Source organism: Cydia amplana, chromosome 23 (assembly GCF_948474715.1).
Source record: "Cydia amplana chromosome 23, ilCydAmpl1.1, whole genome shotgun sequence".
Lineage (NCBI taxonomy): Eukaryota > Metazoa > Arthropoda > Insecta > Lepidoptera > Tortricidae > Cydia > Cydia amplana.
Window position 1 is genome coordinate 15,199 of NC_086091.1, and position 20,751 is coordinate 35,949.

Here is a 20,751-nt window from a genome sequence, read left to right on the forward strand (position 1 = left end):
CATCAAACTAGTTTCTATGTTGCTGGATTCGTCAATCTATGCGTCCAAGTTAAAACGGCCGTTTTTGTTTTGAGTTTATAGATTGACGAATTCAGCAACATAGAAACTAGTTTGATATATTCACAAGGTACTTTAATACAAGATACAGTACGTAGCGGCCCCCTTTTTTTAAATATCTTTCGTTAAATTGAAATAATCATGATTATTTAGCAGTGGCGCTAGTGTGCACGTTGATGGGCTCTTGAGAATGTGCGCGTGCGAGCCAGCTTAATAAATACTTATTTCGCCTATAACCAACTATGTTTTACTATCACACAAATACCTACCTAATCTATTTACCTATTTTTCTATGGTCAATCTTCATACAAAACAGCATTCCCCGCATGTAGGTGTCGCTTATTCTTATTTTTCATTTTAGCGTACAAAATCTGTCACTGTTACTACTTATAGCTTCTAAACGTATTTAATCCGACTTTCATATATATACACTATAGTATAATTAAAGCATTTTAAGCACGTTCTTATTTAAAGACGCATCTAGTTAGTCTGTGGCGGTCAAAAGGTTAAATAAGAATATTCCTAAATGCTCTATTATGCTATAAGTCTACCTACTTTAGTAACTATAACTACGGTCAGACAGAGTTTAATACTCTAATAATTAATGTTAAATTTTAAAAAACTATGTTAAATTCATTAACAACAATGTCAATATTCTCGCGGCGTTGGCACTGTTGTCAGTCTTCTATGTTTACTAGGTAAGTTAAGAGCCCGTCAACGTGCACACTAGCGCCACTGCTAAATAATCGTGATAATTTAAATTTAACGAAAGATTTTTTTAAAGGGGGCCGCTACGTATTGTATCTACATAGTATTAAAGTAACTTTTGAATACATTAAACTAGTTTTATGTTGCTGGATTCGCCGATCTATGAACTTAAAACAAAAACGGCCGTTTTAACTTTGGACGCATAGATTGAAGAATCCAGCAACATAAAAACTAGTTTGATGTATTCAAGAGGTACTTAAATGTGACGGAATCTATGAAAAGGGACCTTATTGTCGATGGCGCTTACGTCATTATTAAAGATGCTCCGATATAAATATAATGCCGCGCGATGTAAGCGCCATCGACAATAAGGTCCCTTTTCATAGATAATGCCCCAAATACAAAATACAGTACGTAGCGGCCCCCTTTTTTAAATACCTGACGTTAAATTTAAATAATCACGATTATTTAGCAGTGGCGCTAGTGTGCACGTTGATGGGCTCTTAACAATATCGGCTCTGTGCTGCTGGAGAGAATATTATAAATGGGTAAATAACACAACTATTGCCAAAAAGATAAACCAAGTTTATTTTCACATTAAATTATGGTATACAAACAAATCATTAATTGTCGTCCCCGGTGCGAAAGTGCCCATGATGCTAGCAACTTTTCAACGCTGGATTACTATGGGCAGCTTTTGCACCAGGAACGGCTCGGAGCGAGGGCCGTAATGTATAGGTATACATAGTAATGACCTGAAAAGGGAAAAAGTGTTTTGGTCTCAGACACACTCAGAGTACTCAGACAACGATATAACCGGAGAGTTAGCCACGGAAATAGGTACTTATGCAATTTATAGAGCAACGTAATCCCTCTAGTTAGTGTGCCATACTATCATTATTAATTAATCCGGTCGCCTGGCAGCAGTTCAGCGGTGGGTGTGAGAGTGGTTGGGCAACAACGGAGTTGTAAAATCAATTGAAGGTGTGCAATTTATAGAGCTCTGTGTTTGGTGTGATATTATAGCTAATTATGTATTTAATTCAAATATAACAATGCCAGGCGTTTTTGCTTTACGTATATAATCCACTCGTACTTTTCGCAATCGTACTTTTTGTACTCTGTCACAGAATAAATAATAGTACTACTCTGTTCGATTACGCCTAGGTATGTGTTAAGAAAAAGTAGAAGACATATACAACTATGCGTGAAGCAATTGTGAGTCAGGTGCAATTTGCTCATGGTCTTCCTGCAGGCGCTCAAGTGGTTTGTGTACTTTCATCACCTGACACTACTATTCCCCCAAATAAAACGCCTGGCATTGTTATATTTGAATTAAATATATAATTAGCTATGATATCATTTTACAACCCCTTTGTTGCCCATCCACTCACACACCCACCGCTGAACTGCTGCCATGCTGGATTAATTAATAATGACAGTATGGCCCACTAACTAGAGGGATTTCGTTGCTCTATAAATTGCATAAGTACCTATTTCCGTGGCTAGCTCTTAGACTAATATATATAATATACAAATACTTAAATACATAGAAAACATCCATGACTCGGGAACAAATATCTGTGCTCATCACACAAATTAATGCCCTTACCGGGATTCGAACCAGGACCGCGGCTTCACAGGCAGGGTGACTACCCATTAGACCAGACCGGTCGTCAAAACATATATATGTACTTACATAAGAGAATTTGGGACGTTAGCCGCGTACCCTGCCTCGTTTCCAGCCTTGGCCACCGGTGGACTTGATCACTTTATCTTTAGTGTATGACATCTATTTCAATTTATAAGAACTGAAACAAACTACTAATGATGTCGCGGGGTAAACTATAAAAATACTAACGCGTTGGCCACATTGCGCGACTGGCTCCGGCTAAGGCAGGGAAGGCTAGATGGGAACGAAAGGTCCGATCGCTGTGTCTCGCTACAACCTATGTTTGTCGCCTTAGCCGAAGCCAGTCGAGCAATGTCATGGCCAAGCCGTAAGGCTAAAGGCTTCGTCACACAGGCGCGTTTTCCGGGCGGGGCGTTAGCGGGGCGCGCCGCTTTTACATATAAAACGCTCACTCCCCGCCCGGGAAACGCGCCTGTGTGACGGAAACTTAAGCGTATGCTGAGACGCAGGCGACGTAGGTCACGCAGCGCAGCACAGAGCGATTTTTGTAAAGTATAGAACGTCCTTTAGGTACGCACACTCCAGAGTAAGGACGTTCCATACTTTACAAAATCTGCTCTGTGCTGCGCTGCATGAACTGCGTCGCCTGCGTCTCATAATACGCTTAGCCTAGTGGCATTATTCATAAAAGTGTTACTGCCCTGAATTAGCTATGAATCGTTTGTCTTTATCTGTCATTTTGACTTAGATAAAGATAAGATAAAAGATAGTTTATTCAAGTAATTACAATGCGCTTATGAACGTCAAATAAAGCTAGGTAGACCGGCTCCCTTATGTATTTGAAAGAAAGGGATACAAAATTATTTAACTAAATCAGGTCCGTAAAGTTTTATGAATAAGGTGGTAAGTACATATCTTGTCAAATAAAAATGATATTTTTGATAAAAGTTTTTATTGCCGACTATAAAGGCCCCTGTACACAATGGGCCATCGCCGGCCAAACCAAGGGACGCAGCCATGCGGTAGAATGAGATAGCAATATCACTTGCTCCCTCTAACGCATAAATGCGTCCCCCAGAATGGCGCATTGTGTACTGGGGCCTTAACAGGCAATTAATACCTACTCATAAAAACAATTTCTAATAAACCCAAACACAAATTAGGTTGCTTTATATATATCAAAGAGTTTCTTTGACCACATCCTGCGTCCATCATCAGATATTCGGTGGTACCATAATATTGCGTTATCAGTTATCACCCAACTTAAATAATGTATATTAAGTTTTAGCTCAATCGAATAAAGAGACGTGGGGTCTAATTTATCTTGTAATATGTACTTGATACATTGCAACTTAAAGGTTTGTTAGAAAAAACCTTTTAAATACCACTGTAATAGTTTCACCTACATATGCTTAACAAATAAACACTTTTACTATTGACTTCGAAATGCATGGACGTGCCTGCTGAGAAGTGTGTTCCAGGCAGAAAGTCAGAACTTTTTTTGCCGCACTCTCTCGTTCTATAGCTAAATATTATGACTATCCCTTTTCTAAATAAGTCATTAAATAATTGAGGCTGCAGATTTTAGTTAATTTCTATCGTGTCCTCGATAACTTGAGTGTCCTCCAATATGTTATGACTGAAACAGAAACAAATAGATTAGATGAGGTCATGATTCTATAGTGGCGCAGGCTAGTACAGAGGTTCATTTGCAAATTATAAGAAATTAAAGTCATTTTTAGAAAGCTGTCGTTTTTAAGTCAGGGGGATTTTATAGTTTCATTGGTCCGATTTCGTTTCGACTGAAAATAAATTAAATTTTGTTCCAGTAACTATTAATCCGTTATTTAAAGCATTTTTGTTATTATTATTTTATTAAAGAGTACCTATTATATATTAAAGTGTAGTCTATGCCACCTGCGGCATAAAAACATACCAATGAACATCTTATTCAACAATATTTGTCTCAGTAGTTAAGCTTTTATGCTAGGGTAATACACGACACAAACATACCCACACACATACATACATACCTACATACATAGGCTGCTAAAATCATAATTCTTCCCATTGTCACGTATACAATCAAACCACTTAGGGTATTGCAAATGAAAACATTTAAAATAAGAGTACCTACTTAAATCTTTCAATTAAACTGCTGGCAATACACACTAGGCTATGCCTGCGCAGTTTAGCATGTACACTGTACAGTTCAACTGCACAGGTAAAGCCGGTTTGGAAACTGCAGTCGAATGCCTTTTTACCTGTGCAGTTAGACTGTACATAAAAATTAAATATTAATAATATTTTATCCTTATGTCTTAGATTCATGGCACAAAGTGTGGTGGTGTTTTTCTTTTGTCAATACACTTGAATTCTTACATACAAAACCAGCTTCTACAATATTCAGACAGGGTAAAAAAAAACAATTTTGAAAGTGAGGTCTACGGGTTCCAAAGTTTTTAATTGTTGTTACAATCATTATGACCTTTTTCTGCAGTGTGAAAAAAATGTCAATTGGTAGTTTAGTAGTGTATCTTTCAATGTTGTTAACTGTAGTTTACCAAAAACAAGTATAACAAACTAGAACTTTCTAGTTAGGTAATTAATCTACAGTTGGATCAACTTTTACAACATCCATTGTTGCCATGACAACTTCATGCAATTATAGTAGTCATAGAACAGTTTTTAACAAACTTTTGTCACTTAGTAGAACATAGTCATAGTAGAAGATCAGTGTCAATAGTTTTAAATGGCACAATAAACTCTTCATGATTTTAGTTTAAGAAAGGTGTACTTACATCTCCAATCCTTGATTCTTCTGGATCCATTTTAGACAAGCCAGTTCTCCCGGTAATTGGTTGAGTTACCGCTCACTGCTAGCGGAGCCTGGGTTGCTACCACATTGATTTTTCTAACTTTGCAGCTCAATTAACGACAAGTCTGACAATAAAAATAGAATTTATAGATAATTGACACATTTAACAGCTAAATTGTATTCAGTGATGACTTGATGACCCTACCTGCAACGGTAGTTAGAAACTGGATTTGGGCTAATATCAACAAGATAAACAACAAACATTAACACATTAACTGCCAGCGACTCACTAGGGGAGTTCACTGTTCGTAGGCGCTTTTTGCTACATACGGTTTTTCCCGTGTTATCGGCTACACTCGTAGCGCGTAGCTCGCGCTGGCACTGAATGTTTTAAGTAATGCTAAGTTATGGATGTTTCTTGTGTCCATACTACAAACTTTGCTTAGTTTGAGATGAGGTTGATCTGTATTAATTATTAGCATAGTACTTACCGACTTCCATGCCTGCTGCCACTGATCTGTACGGATCGTGCTCTCATAGAACTTGTATGCAGCACTGCACTTATCTCTGGCTTCCGAGAGGCTCATGGTCCTCCCTGTACTCCCTGTAGGCGAACAGGGGATGCTGAGTTATATATTTTGCTAGCATTTTCTTCTGCGTTAATGCATCGACTGAAAAACATATTCATGACAAAATCAGTTATGATCAAACGAATTATAACTTTTTCTGTAAATAAATTATTGGTTTTTAGAGAAACTTACATTATGCGTGGCATTTTCTTTAGATTTCACAGCAAATCAGTATTTTTCTTCAACTTGGTTTGTATTCTGATATTTTCACTGATCACGCGCGTACGCGATGCTTGTCAATGTCAAATTATTGTCAATTGACTCAATTGTCAAACACGATTATCCGTGCATGTTATAATGTAGGTCAATTTGTATAAAGCTGTCACTCATTTAAACACTTTTCAATTTGGAAGTGTAGTAATAAAATTGACTATTCATGTTCAAACTATGTCCGACACACGTCCGACATATGAATAAGGGCAGCCATTGAATAGATTTTTCATAAGCTCTACGCATAGACAGTCGTGGTCACTATCGTATGATAGTCGATAACTTTATTCAATATCGACGTGGTAGGCTTATCGTAGCTCGGGGCCATGCTCAGCGATATGACAAATTTACCAATAACGTTAGAAGACAACGTATCATACCACGTGCAATATGATACGCCCGTGCTAAGCCCGCTGTAACAATAAAAGGAAAAATATTACTAAAGTCAATCTGGAAGACCGCCCTATCGTGGGACGATAAAATATCTGAAGAACTATATATTGAATTTAAACACTGGATCACCGACCTAAAGAGTGTTGTGCACCTCAACATACCAAGATGGTATTTTACTACGTCTGCAAATTTCATAACGAGTGCGAAAGAGACAACTAGCATTCTGGAACTTCATATGTTTTGTGATGCAGCGCCGACCGCCTTCGCAGCTGTTGCATACTGGAGGCTTGTGAGTGCGAACGGAGATGTGTGCGTGTCCCTTATCGCTTGCAAAAATAAGATTTCATCAATGAAAAGATTGTCTATACCGCGTTCGGAATTAGAAAGCGCATTGATAGCGGCGCGCTTAGCTAAAACTATAAAGGATGAACATCGTATAAAATGCGACCGGACGTACTTCTGGACTGACTCATCTTGTGTTCTGCACTGGATTAGAAATCACAATCGCAATTATAAAGAATATATCGCTAACAGACTTGGGGAAATCGACGAACATACCAGTTCGTTGGAATGGCGATACGTTCCTTCACATTTGAATATCGCTGACATAGCTACAAAGAAAACACAGTACATGCTACGCGCCGATTGCGAGTGGTTAAGAGGACCTGCATTTTTATATCACAAGGAAGATCAATGGCCGAAAGACATTTTAACTCCGGAAATAAACAAAGATGACCTTGAAATTGCATTTATGGTGCAACCGGAAGCTATAACCCTTGACATACCTGAACCTGAGAGATTTTCTTCATGGATACGGCTCGTACGCGCCACCGCTGCTGTTCTGAAATTTATAAACAAAATAAAAAGGTTAGACACCTGTGAAGCGACTATAATAGAACGCGCAGAATGCTTAATATTGAAGTACTCGCAGTTACAATCGTTCGGTGCGGAGATGGCCTTACTCGCTAAAGAAAAAACATTAAATAAAAATAGCTTACCTGTACTACTTACCTTAGCTCCGTACCTGGACGAAAATGGACTGATGAGAGTCGGAGGCCGAATCGACGCGGCGTCTGATATATCTCCTGAAATGAAAAGACCCATAATTTTGGATGGAAGAAACTATGTGACCAGATTAATAGTGAAGTTTTATCATGAAAATGCTGCTCATAGCTACCAGGAGATGGTCGTCAACGAACTCAAACAAAAATACTGGATCATTCGTATTAGACCGACCGTGAAATATGTAGCCGCCAGGTGTATGACTTGTAGAATTCAAAAAGCTCAACCGGAAGTTCCCCGCATGGGCGAGCTACCCGAGGCCAGAATGGCCCATCATCAACGACCATTTTCTAACACCGGTCTAGATTTATTTGGTCCGATGGATATTACCGTTGGCCGACGCCGAGAGAAGCGCTACGCAGTATTGTTTACGTGTTTGACGATAAGAGCAGTTCATATAGAACTAGTACATTCACTCAGCACGGATTCGTTAATTTTAGCCTTACGAAGGATGGCGGCAAGACGAGGTTGGCCAAAACAACTTTTTTCTGACAATGGAACCAATTTGAGAGGAGCCAATACAGAAATTAAATTAGCCGCTGAAGAATTGGACAAGCCACTACTTACAACCTACGCGGCAAATCGTGGAGTTACGTGGAATTTCATTCCACCTGCGAGCCCCCATATGGCAGGTGCCTGGGAACGAATAATACGCTCGATTAAAACGACCTTGAAGGTGACCTTGAAGGAGAGGGCTCCACGTGAAGAAGTACTACTTACGCTTTTGGCAGAAGCGGAGAACATGGCAAACAGCCGGCCTTTAACTCATGTCTCAGTGGAACCAAACTACCCCGAAGGACTGACCCCTCATCATTTTTTACTTGGGACTTCATCAAACTTACCGCTGATGGGATCATTCGATGATTCAGATTTTTTCTTGAGACGACAGTGGCGAATATCCCAAAGACTGGCAGATATGTATTGGAGCCGATGGGTAAAAGAAGTGTTGCCAACGATGCTACCCCGTCAAAAATGGCATGACGAGTGCCGCGCATTACAAGTAGGTGATCTGGTGCTGATCGCAGACCCAAACGCTCCCCGAAACCACTGGACGCGCGGCCTGGTACAAGAGGTGTGTCCCGGCAAGGACGGACGGGTGAGGACAGTCCATGTAAAAACAAAATCCCGAGTGTTGGTGAGACCAGCAGCTCGCATAGTACGCCTACCAGTGTGAGTACTGCCGAAGCAGTACTGGGCGGGAGATTGTAGACGGCAGAACCTGAAAAAGAAGCTTAAAACTAATACTTACCTATACTTATTTCTATATATACCTTTTTTACTTACCTACTATGTATGATGATATACTTCTTATATAAATAAATCTATACTTACGCATTGAATGGTGAGCGCGAGCGACATGCTATACTATATATATACATACCAAGATGCATAGATGCATACGTACCTGTATCGAACCCAATTTAGTTGCTAACTGACCACTGTCACACACAGACGCTGTCCCTCGCGGCCGCTATACCTATTTTTCATTTATCATACTTACTTGTTTTTCTCCTGCTACTCTTCTTCCCTGCACCCCTTTCACCGTCTACAGTCTACACCTTCAATGTACGCTGACATTAGTGTGTTTGACGTTGCTTGTCATGCCTTAAACATAACAAAATTTGCAATACATTGCGTCTTAGAATAAACTTTAAAGTGTAATAAAAATCAAAACATGAGTTATTTTCAAAAGTTGCTGAACAAATGTTGGTCAGTTTGAGGAGTACAGCCTACAGTTTAATTTATTGCTCCTGTTACAGGAAGCACCCTGTATAACAGTTTTGAATGATTCACGGCTAGTTTCATTCACTAGATTTATATCGACTTTCCACCGGGATATGGACCATGATTACCTTTTGTATTGTTTTCGAGCTCCCGATATTTCGACGCAGTTACATGCATTTCGTCATGTTACCCGTGAACAAGATGCATGTATGTAACTGCTTCGAAATAATTATCAAAAGCTCGAAAACAATACAGCTAGCAGAAAATTATATTATATCATTTTTTGTGACAATTTTGCACAATTTCGCCATTCACAACACAATCACAATGTGGCGGCTGCGACTAAATAAATAATTGAAAAATTTAGCCCGTTCATTTCTTATTCTGCAAAGTGTCAATTCAAAGTTAAAAGTTATATACTTACATATGCGTTCATGCTGCATATTTTTGTGAAAAATAAATTTTAGCGGGTGGCGGTGGCAAAAAAAAAATGTGTTTTTCTTTCTTAATAAAACTTGACAAGAACATTTTGAAAGATTTATTTACAAATATAACCTTAGTTTACTATTATTTTATTTAGTAGGTATTTATTTACATAATGGTATATAAACAAGTTAACATTTGGTATGGCTGCGGCTGCAGTGTGTATGTACACAGCTCTCTCTATGGGACACCAGAGGGCGCCTGCGACCCGCCCCCGCCTTGCGCCTGCGCTTCTCATTTGCCGCCCTGGAACACTGTGAACACGGAAACATAATCATCAATCCTTTTTATGGTCCATACCATTGGTGGTGGTCTGTGTAATACGATTTAGGAGTTGTCAGTGAAAAGAGACCACGAACGAAGTTTTGCCTCTCTGTCGCACTTACATACGAATTGACAAGTGCATCTTGCTCGTTGGTTCTTTGCGGTAGACCCCAGTGTGGACTATGGAACATGGTACTTACAGCTGGAGAGGTCGTGTGTCTGGTGGAGCGAGGCGAGCGCCTCCAGGAACGACCCGAACAGGCCAAGGCCGGTCGTCGTGCCGTTGTTCAACTGGCTGCAAACAAAATACCCAGCTCAGAATTTTACTATGAATCCTCGTGAGGCTAGGTATTCCTTGCAATTAGAACCTTTCATTAACCAAATAAAGTAGCGTTTCTTTTGTTTAATTGCTTTTTAAAATAACTGATGTACTTACGCGTCCTGGAAGAAGGAACCGGGACCGAAGAACGCGCGCCCCTCCGCCTGAACCTGATAATGCATTGGAAATAATCGTTAGACGTAAGTATTAAAATTATACACACAATACATATATTGAAACCGCTAGAAATCTCATATTTTTGTCACTGTTACTGTTACAGTGGCATTGAAAAAATCTGTGGCATTAGTCTAAGATAGTTAATCCAACGAACTTTGTGAATATTAAAATTGCTAAAGGTAACGTTCGGATTTATAATGCACCAGGATTACTGCTTCAGCAATGGGGCGTGACATTGCTGCCGCAAATATCAAAAATCCGGACATATATTTTAGCAACAGTACCGTTGGTACAGTCTGAATCCGAACGGTTCCTGAAAAGACTTACAGCGAGGAAAGCTACGATGACAGCCAGCGCGAGGCAAGGAAGCGAGCCGAGGCGAGGCATCGTTAAGTCGCGAGGCAGTTGAAAATGGTGATGCGAGGCAAGTTGAGGATCACTGGCAGGTATGAGATGTAGCGGCTCACGACGGACAGTGCAGTGATTGAGACGCGTATCTTACTTATAGGTTGAGCTTGACTAGGGAGGGGACACATCCAATCATATTTTTTTTTATAGAGCATTAGAAAAACTTAACTATGTCCTTTAATTTTAGACAATTTAGCGGCCCTTATGTTCGACAAAGAGAATTAACTACCTAGAAATAAACTCGAAATATTAATCGAAACTCTCGTGAGTCATATAACATTAAGTTCATGTTACGGTTGAACTCACATTGCTATAGCGACCGCTACAGTCTAAGCACTGTTGTGCTTAAAAATGGAAATCTAAGCCCTTCGAAACATTTCGAAATATGTAATCCAAAAGCAGAATTTTTAGATGCATTAGTACCTAAGTAATTATTTCTTTCTTTCCTCTGTATTAAGTACTAAGTACAAGAGTTCTCAATTTATGTAACACTTCATTTTCTCGACTGCGTCAATAAATAGACTCTACTATTTAAAATATATCACATATGTTGATTCCCATGCTCTAAGCCTTATGTAAACAAAGGGGTTCTTTTTAATTATAGGCGCGTGCATAAATCTAGAGCTTGTATTTAGTTTGTCTTTAATCTAATTTATATTATTTCAATGTATCGCAGCGTGCACAAGTAAATACTTACTAACAAGCATAAAATTACAAAAAAAAACTATACAAAACATTGTTACGCATCATAAAACTCGTATGTTACAAAAGTCATTGATTCCCCATCTCTACTGCACATTACCATGAGAATGGGTCGCACGCGCACGCGCCTCGCGCTGATTGTCCTTATTGTGAATGCCGCGCGAGACAAATTCTTAGGCGACCAATGTACATGCACTCATGTGTTCAATCAAATCATTGTTTTATACAACGACGGTGGCTAACAAGGGGATGTTAAGCAGCCATTGCACTTTGCAGTCTATGGGCACCTGCAATTTTAGTGAAGTTCACGTCATACGTGTAGATAAAATTTATTTTCTTAGGTCTCGCTAAGGGAGAGAGTCCGAGGTTCGCTCAGCAATATTATTATTATTAAATAAGCTTACTTTTTTTCTCTATGTCCATTGTTTAAATATCGAGGTCTTGTTCTCACATTGGTTTACCCGAGAGCTCGACTCATTGGAAACATACAAGCGCAGTTAAATAGTAATATAAAGTAGAAGACGACGAGCGTGTCAAGTGGAGGTCGCTTCCGCTAACATGCATGCAGCCCCCGCATTCAAACAGAGATGTGAAAAATACTTTATAAAAAGTATTTAAGGGCCTACTGCAGCCGCGTCTGGCGCTTCGTAAACCACGCCCGCTAGTTCTTCCCTCCCCGCTAACACGCACACATGGAAACGCTTCGCGCCGCACGTGAAGTTTGTGTGACCTTTTAGCACCATCTAACGTTACAGAAGTTAACTACCATTATACGTGGTCGCTGCGGTCGGCCAGAAACTTAAATTCGGAAAAAATTGAAACAGATGGCGTTGTTACTTGTTCATAATAGCAAACAATAAAATAATTAATTCATAAACCTGCATATTTATTGTTGTTTTGGAAGATGTTAACATCATAGAAGCAGCAGCGTATATAGCATATAAGTTAAGAGTATTGATAATAAGAAAATAGCACAAGAACAGAAAAGAGATTATTTTTGATAAAATATGATGAAAACAGATTTACTTGATTACGCTCACCTGACTTTGCGGTCACTAAATGCAAATTTCAACCTTATTGTTATGGGGTTACAATAACCCTGGGGTTGCAGGCGTCCATGGTCGTTATTATTATAAATGCTTTGGTTGAAATGCTTTTTAACCCTCGAATTTTTCATAGGTACAGTCACCTGCAATAATATGTTACTCTTCGACGGCCGCAAAAATATGTGACACGCTCTTATGGCTCTACAAATAAGATCTAACATGATCTACCGCAAAACGGCCTTCGGTGTGTAACATATTATTGCAGCTGACTGTACTCGTATTCATTGTTGTATAGGTAGGTATTAATATCTTTTATCCGATCGATTTGCATTTATTTGAAATAAATCACAGTGTTTAGTAATTATATGTTTTATTGAATAAGAGATTATTTAGGTATGTAAGGAATACAGGGTGCCTTTTTGAAACAGTCATTTTTAGGGTTCCGTAGCCAAATGGCAAAAAACGGAACCCTTATAGATTCGTCATGTCTGTCTGTCCGTCCGTATGTCACAGTCACTTTTTTCCGAAACTATAAGAACTATACTGTTGAAACTTGGTAAGTAGATGTATTCTGTGAACCGCATTATATTTTCACACAAAAATAGAAAAAAAAATTTTTTTTTTGGGGGTTTCCCATACTTAGAACAACTGAAACTCAAGAGACACTTCCAAAGTGGTAAAATGTGTGTGTCCCCCCCCTGTAACTTCTAAAATAAGAGAATGATAAAACTAAAAAAAATATATGATGTACATTACCATGCAAACTTCCACCGAAAATTGGTTTGAACAAGATCTAGTAAGTAGTTTTTTTTTAATACGTCATAAATCCCCTAAATACGGAACCCTTCATGGGCGAGTCCGACTCGCACTTGGCCGCTTTTTCTGGATAATTTTGAATTTCAATTGTCAGGGGTGCCTACATTATTTTTTAATACATTTTACAACGACAACAAACAAAAGTAATAATAACTTTTCGTATTATTGAAATAAAATATTTTATTCAAACAAACTTAATAATATAATAATTAAAACGAATAATATCAATTAGTTTTTAATATTTATTCAATTATTTTAAATTATTTGAGCATGAAACATACTAGATTTATTTTTATCATTACAATAGAAAAAAAGCAAAAAATATATTCTTATAGATATTTTATTTTCAAACAAAAATAAAGCAAAAAGTTACGGTTAGATTCTGATGGCTAAATACCAAACAGCTACCGATACATTTCAATATCTGTCGAAATTTCCTAACCCGTTGTAACTGACAAAGAGTATATAGATTTCGACGTAGCATGACGTAGCTAAGCAAACACGCACACATGCGTAACGTATAGGCCTGTAAGAAGGCACCATCATAGGTTTACCTCCGATTCCGTTACTACTCAATGGAGTTACGACTCAACGTTTATTGGATATTAAAATTTTACGTAATTCGGAGCGCTGCGCGAAGTGACATAGGTCTTACCTCTTTGAGGCACGACGGCCATCTAACATTACTGGCATAAAGGATGCATTTATGACTTTGACGCATGACAGAAAGAGAAACCGAACTGCGTAAAATGGGCGTTTGCTGTTGAATTCATAAAATCAAAAATCGATAATAAATCCATCGGTAAAGGATAATAAGTTAATATTTAGTTCTTTGAAAGTTAAGACGAGATGAAAACCTTTGCTGTAAGGTGGATTGTGCTGGATATGGATGTGTTTTCTAGTTGCACGAAGCTAAAACCGAAAAATGAACACGTAAGTTTGGATTTATTTTCTATCGAGAAAATTTTAAGCATTCGTGTTTCGACTACTACGAAATGTCTTATCATATAGTCAAGAAACATATATCCGAAAATCACTACTGTTTGTTTCCGGGGCTAGCCACTGCCACCTTTCTAAGATCCTGTTATTTTTCGATGCACGGCCTTAAATACAAAATACAAATACTTCCTTGATATACTATTTCAAATGCAAAATACTAAATAGTTTTTGAATTTGTATTTAAAATACAAAATACGAAATAGGTATTTTCAAAATACTTTTTAAAAATACAAATACTTTGCGATAAAAGGTACTCTGAATAGTGAATACCTAGTCTGAATTAAAAAGTATTACTCAGAATATCCGAATTGAAGACTCTTTATTCTTTGAAAACAGTGTGTCAATCAGTCCTCTATCTAAAGTGAAAATTTCTAGTTGTTTGCTCATATTAACCGGAAGGATGATGGTTTATAACGGACAAATTTTAAAAGCATTAATTTAGATTTATAATGTTTTACAGCTAGTATAATGCCTCTCGTTACTCGTTAGTGTGATAAAAATGTCGTCGTGATAAAAGTATTTTGTATTTTGAAAATAGAAAATAGGTCCCAAAAACTATTTCAAATAAAATACAAAATAGTTTTTTTCAAAAGGTATTTAAATACAAAATACAAAATAGGTATTTTGCATTTTGTATTTGCATTTTAAATACAAGTATTTCAAATAAGTCACATCTCTGCATTCAAAAACAGTTGACTGCTCTGCGTGAGATACCTACCCACTATATATATGTAATTATGTATTATGCAATGCGAGGTTTGTTTACAAAACTAGTTCGGGTGCATAATCTTTTCTTCAATTATATTTAGGTGTAAAATAATTCATTATAAGTTCTCGAAATTTACTTAGATGCATCTACTTATTTGCTTTATACTATACAGATTTTATAATATGAAAGTTATCACTTCTGTGGACAATAGTTAACAGGTATGTGTTATACAGAAGTAAAATAAGCGTTAAATAAGGAAATTAGGACCTTTTATAGAAACCTAGACTTCGCTTCGTTATCAAAACCCGGAATAGAAGAAAAAGAACCGGCCCTGAACCTCAATCGTACCTGGCTCAAAATGTCCCTTAATAATGTCTTCGTAATTGGAAATCAAAGTTATACCTACTGTGCTTTCTACTACTGATGTAAACGTCTTTGTGAATTACATCCCAGTTCAAAGCGTTCATTTATTACCATCATTTACATATATAAATATTCGCTTCTATAAACATAAACCATTATAAGTCAGAGCTCGAGATCCCTAATCAGTCTGCCATTTCAAATACCAAACTAACCGGCTACGATGGTGTAAAGCGAATATTCAGCGACAGTGACAGGATTAGGGTGACCACACGTCCCGAATAATTTGCTCCCAATTATCTGCTATGAACGGATTTTGGCCATGTCCCAAAATTTGGGGAATCAAATCTAATGTTCTGTATCGGAACATCTGTATCCCGAAATTTGATTGTTAAAACAAAACCCTAATTAAACACTAAGCGATTTTAAGAAGGCTAGCTACAAAAAAATAATTCAATGGATGAGAACAAAAATGTTCATTTCCTTTCTTGATTACCAAGGTCTCAAATGGGCAAATAGATTAGATTAGATTATATTAGAATCTAACTGTGAGTCCCGAATTTCGAACGTGGTTTCCCAGTAAAATAGGAAACCTGGCAACCCTAGACAGGCTTAGAGAATAAAGCTTTATTGTCTGTTGTCGCTGTCATCGACGTTTGTTTGTTTACTTGTTTGTTTGTTTGTCGTCGAGGTCGGCTCTGTTTGACGCGGCATTGCGTATTGTTAACCCCAGACATTGACGGAAAGGTCGAAAGTAATTTATGCGAGGAATAATTACCATGTTGTGTGAGCAGCATATTATTGAAAATTCCGCGAAATACGAAATTAAACAAGTGGGCAGTAATTGGGCGTGATTGTCATTTGTCACTGCTGTCTTTAAGGTAAAGTGGGCCGAGGACGATATGCCAACCTTTTCGATTCCTACTCTATCGCGCAAACCTTCTGGAATCGTGTAAGTAACTGTAAGACCGCCTCGGCTTACTTCAACACAAGATGCAGTTGCCATAATAATCATAATATTCTCTGTCTCTCTGTTTTAACGGCAAAAAATTTATTTTCACAAGCTTTTAGACTCCCGATGTGTTCCTTCACTAACAAGGACTAGTTAATGTCAAGTATTTATTCAAAGTTATAATTCGAACTGGAAATCGAACCAAAACCCTCTACATATAATATCATGGCGCTTCTACATATATAATGTAATCTGTACATATATCATAGCGCCAGGCTACCACTGTACTTAGTAAATACCATTTATTCATTTATTGAATGCCGCCGAGAGTCAAAAGTAAATGTAAAGCTGCGGACTTATTCAAATCACTAAATACTTATGCAAAAGTTATCAGCGGGCTTAGGCTTTGAGTAGTAGTAGCACAGAGACGTGAATAGTATAGACTTTATCCAATTCTTGTAGATGACGCCACTCACTATCCATCATTTTTACATTGTGTTTGTTAGAAAGACAAAAATTAACAGTAGGTACGTAGTTGGTAGGATGTTGCTAAGTTTTGAGGGGTAGAAGACCACAAAGAAGTGCAAAATATTCTAAATACATAATATTACCGCTGAAATATAATGGTATGGTACCCAAAGGCTGTCACAAAAGAGATCGCTTTTTAGATAAGACCGCCTGTTGTGTTGTGTACCAGAGTTTTGTTTATCCGTATAATCTGTGTCATCTTCTTTTTTATAAAATAAATTAAAATAAAATAAAATTTGTTTATTTCAGACCATGAGATCCATATTTATATTGATTTTATTTATATTGATGAGCAATAAAGAATATTTGTATCGTACTTTATTGTATGGTACGTTCGGTTAAACGAGTCACGAATTTCGTTAAAGCTAATATAAGGCCAAGTTTAAATTATGACCGTCAATCTGTATGGAGATTGACGGTCTTCATAATTGACCTGTCTCTGGCGTTAGGCTTTACACCGCGCAGCGTCCCGTCAATGATTTACTTGTAATTGTATAAATATTCTGCGGCATTAGCATCGGCGATGAGTCCCGTCAAACTAGAGGCCTGCCGTGCCGCCAACATCGACCGGTCAACTTTCGTTAGCGGCCTCTCTATCGCTCTCGCGTGTCCGGATAGAGAGGTGCATAGACGACCGACGGAACGAAGTGGTTTGTGGTAGGGGGTCGGTGTAGTCACGTTAATAATTGATGAGAGCGGCTTGTCTGACTCGTGTCGCGGCTGTTATCATTTTTATCACGAATTGAACAAGCAGGATTAAGAGGATATTAGTGCGCCTCCTCGCCTAGCATACCTAGGCACCCACCAACTATATGATTAGCATATAACTAGATACCGATAGGTAATACGATTATATTAGGTTTGGACATTTCAGGGCGTAAATACTGAACAACCATCAATTAGCTTCACCACCATTCGTAGGAACGGCGGCCCCGCTTCACCTTCAAGAAAAGAATGTAGGTACATGTTAAAGGCCGGCAACGCACTTGCAACACCTTTGTGTCCAAGGGCGACGGTAATTGCTTACCATCAGGCGACAAATTCGTCTGTTATACATAGGTACATACATCATAAACAAGAAAACTTAAACCCTAAATATACGGTGTGGCTGTGATCGCACGTTCTAAATAGAAATAGGTTTGCCCTGGAACCCTGTGTTTACATCCATAAATATATGCAATGGAAGACTGTCAAAAGAAATTCAGTAAAATCATCAAATTACGTTTTTGTAAAATTTATGGTATACAATATATATTTTGTAAAATATATAGACAAAGACAAACACTTACACTTTTAATTATATATTCTGTCAATTCTGTGCCAAAAGATTATTTAATCTTAGCAAGCAAGAAGTGTCGATATTCTCGATTCCAGTAAGGGGAAATATTCATTTTGGTGGTAAGTACATGATTAGCAATGTCAGGAGGTGTTAAAAACAATATCGAGTAGACCCCTAGATTCGGAACCGCCAACTTTACAATCGTGCATTTATCACAGCTCTTCCGCATTTAATCTTAACCGCAAATAAACCGTATCTCCTACTCCATACGTATCCATTTTGAACCATCCCTGAATGTAAGATAGGTCTTTTAAGAATTAGGGGGAGGGAAATCATTTTCCTTAAAGTAACTACACGTGACAAGTTATTCATTTCTGTACCTTATTTTAAAAGTACAAGGTTGAAAATTGACTGCCTAAAGTATTGCAGTTACTGCGCATAATCTGAGGGCCTACCGCGAACCACGTTCGACGTGTTGCCTCTCTGTCGCACTTGTAAATTCGTACGTAAGTCTGACAGGGAGGCAACACGTCGAACGTGGTTCGCGGTAGGCCCTCTGAGCGCAGACAATTCAGTACTAACACTAGAGAGAGCATTATAAGACATATATGGCACTAAAGGCTGCGATTCCACTAGAGAAGTGCGAGGATGCGTAGCGAGGAATGTGTTAGGAAGCAATAGAATATTGTCTACGCGGGCAAAAGCTTTTAACCTTTAGCCATATAGGGGTCATACTGAACGATTTATAAATGAAGAACGATTATGGAATCAATCCCGAAATATTTAAAATGACTAATCGCTACATTTTGGCAATCCGATCTCACAAGTTTTCTATGACATTTCTTTGCAATGTCGGTATTGGACAACACCGATAGTATCCTGCATGTTCAACTCGCTGAATATATTTACTTAGATTGAAATGAAGAACAGCCTGTATGATTCCATTTTATTTCGCAGAATCTATCGGGGGCTGATCTCTAAAGCGGAAAAAAGTCACGGTTGGGTGCTCGGGGCGGGGGCGGCGGGGGCGGCAGTTTGGCGAGCGCCTGCGAGCCGGGCGGCCGTGCGCGAGTGCTTGTGACGTCACCACGCATTGACATGGATCTCGCTGAAGTATGTGCTCTTTTACTACTCTACCATGCTTAGAGGTTATCGTAGTGTTATAGTGAGGTTTGGTGAAAGAAAATGCATTGAGAATTGGTATTAAAGCTTTCTTGGTTTTCCCAATTTATTGAGGAAAACGTAGGAATTGATGGAAATAGGGATAAACGTATGTAGCAGATGCCTTAGCGCGTAAGTAGGCATTTGATCACAGGGATGGGTAACAAATAATAAAAGTGACAAAAATCTATTCATTATTCGGAAAAAGGTCCCAATATTTATAAGTTTAGTACAAAGGACTTTATGAAAAAAAATAGTTACTTATCCACACGGAAGCACGGAACAGATTTCTTTGTATTATGTATAGCGTTAATTTGATTCTTATCGAGATATGATAAAGTGTCAACATTTAAGTAAATATAGTCTATAAAAGGTGAATCGTTTTACTCGTACATAATGCCATAATGCATAGGTACTTATATACTCGTATGTGCGGCAACAGCTAAGCGGAAGGGGTTATCCCTGGTTTCCGGAGGAAACCTGATGTTAACTCTCGTTCAGCGCTAATCACAACACGTTTTGCAACCACGAAGCAGTTTCGAATACCCGCAGAAATACACGCTGTCGCTCCCTTGGGTACTTTGCTCTATTCAAGTCAGTGTAAAGTTAGCTTAGACGGACTAAGTAAATAGTAAATACACTTACCTACCACTTTTAATAATAACTTATTTTTACTAAATATAGGCTTTTTACATGTTAATAAGGAAAAGCTAGAGCGCTTAAACATTCAGCAATAAAAATATCTCCAAATGTTATTAGGCCACGGCCTAACAAAACAGGGTTTACTTTCCTAAATACTATTGAGAAACATTTGAAAACATAACCAATACGGGTCACGTTACAGCATCAGATCAGTTAGCAAATACCCTAGTACTTAATGTACCAATTTATGGCGTATACATTTCGCGAGACTCGCGAGAGGAACGCTTTAAGAATAAGAGGGATTGTAATAAGCCCCAAACTTCTTGGAATCGAGGATCACACATTTTCCAATATCGAGGAAAATATAGGGCAAGCGAGATAAGGAAGTAAACGTATTGAGATTAACCAAGTTACTAGATGGAGCGAATACGGTGTTCAAACATTTCAGACCACTAACTGTTAACAACAGATCTACGTTAGTACATTGTACATCATACTCGTATTATTATGATAAGCGAATAAATATTCTTAAAGGATTAAATGGTATAAAAATAGTCATCAGAGTTGTTTGGATTAATGGCTAATACTTATTACTCCAGAAACCGTAGGAATGGGCAAAGTAATAAACACATGTAGCCACGCGAAGGTTCTACGTGGGTTCTGAGGGACGC

At 38.2% G+C, this 20,751-nt stretch overlaps 1 protein-coding gene and 1 long non-coding RNA gene across 2 annotated transcripts in view; one reads left to right on the forward strand and one right to left on the reverse strand.

The window, feature by feature from the left end:
• Positions 1-10,173: 10,173 nt before the first annotated feature.
• LOC134658679 (uncharacterized) lies at positions 10,174-10,882 on the reverse strand. Its single transcript, XR_010097711.1, has 3 exons — positions 10,806-10,882; positions 10,419-10,471; positions 10,174-10,277 (listed from the first exon to the last, which is right to left on the reverse strand). It is a non-coding gene; the product is annotated as an uncharacterized LOC134658679 (long non-coding RNA).
• Positions 10,883-19,298: 8,416 nt separating this feature from the next.
• The window catches only part of LOC134658801 (uncharacterized), an 86,391-nt gene continuing 84,938 nt past the window's right edge, over positions 19,299-20,751 (forward strand). The window contains exon 1 of the mRNA XM_063514458.1: positions 19,299-19,390. The gene's annotated coding sequence lies outside the window, so the exon portion shown is untranslated. The remainder of the gene's footprint in view (positions 19,391-20,751) is intronic.